Source organism: Dipodomys ordii, unplaced genomic scaffold, assembly GCF_000151885.1.
Source record: "Dipodomys ordii isolate 6190 unplaced genomic scaffold, Dord_2.0 Scaffold79, whole genome shotgun sequence".
NCBI lineage: Eukaryota > Metazoa > Chordata > Mammalia > Rodentia > Heteromyidae > Dipodomys > Dipodomys ordii.
The window spans coordinates 643,785-645,089 of NW_012267295.1; positions in this window are offsets into that span (position 1 = coordinate 643,785).

The following is a 1,305-nucleotide window of genomic DNA, read 5'->3' on the forward strand; positions in this document are numbered from 1 at the left end:
CATCCTGTATATACAGGGAACTCAAGAAACTAATCCCTCCCAAACCTAACAAACCAATTACTAAATGGGCAAGGGAACTAAAGAGGGACTTCTCATGAAGAAATAAAAATGGCAAAGAAACACATGAGGAAATGTTCATCATCCCTGGTGGTGAAGGAAATGCAAATAAAGACAACCCTGAGATACCACCTTACCCCAGTCAGAATGTCCCACATCCACAAATCAGCCAACGACAAATGCTGGAGGGGATGTGGAGAAAGAGAAACCCTATTGCACTGATGGTGGGAATGTACACTTATACAACCACTTTGGCAAGCAGTCTGGAGGGTCCTTAGAAAGCTAAAGATTGACCTCCCTTACGACCCAGTCATACCACTTCTAGGCATCTACCCTGAACAACAGGAACCAATATACAAGGACACGTGCACCTCCATGTTTATTGCAGCACTGTTCACAATAGCTAGGATATGGAAACAACCCAGATGCCCCACCACAGATGAATGGATCCAAAAATTGTGGTATCTATACACAATGGAATATTATGCAGCCATTAGAAATGACAAAATAATGGCATTTGCAGGGAAATGGATGGAGCTAGAAGGAATCATGTTGAGCGAGGTAAGCCAAGAGCGAAGAGACAAACGGTACATGGTCTCCCTGATAAGTGGATGTAAATCCAAAATGTTAGGTGATATGACAAAACTAACAGGACTTAAGAAACAAAGAACTCTCGCTCATCTGGTTGAACCACTACTAAATATCCCCACGCTGCTGATCACAAATATGCTATATAACATGTGAACACTGTTATATATTACAGACTGTGATAGACAATTTGCTCCAGGAAAGTTAGAATGAACTAGTGACTTAGAAATTATGTAATCACTTAATCACAATCAAAAAAAAAAAAAGAACCTCGGGGAAGGGAGGGAGAGAGGGGATGGTAGGGGGAAAACAATGGGAGGGGGTAACAATGTTCAAGAGGAAGTGTACTCATTACCTCACTCATGTAACTGTAACCCTCTGTATAGTATCTTTACAATAAAAAAAAGAGAGATTTGATTTAAAAAAAGGAATCAAAGTTGAACTTAATGACCTTCAATGCATTTGCAAACAAGAGCTTCTTATGATGTCTGAATGATCAGTGCCAAAGATAACAAGGAAGTCCCCATTTTCCCAAAGCACAGGACAGGCATCTGAGAGCCTGTGCGGCTCTGTCCTGGCACTGGGGGCGCTGCCGGTCTGCTCGCTTCCCTCCAGACTCTGAGTTTCCTCCTCTGTAGAGTGGCAGTGCTGGTTGCTGGG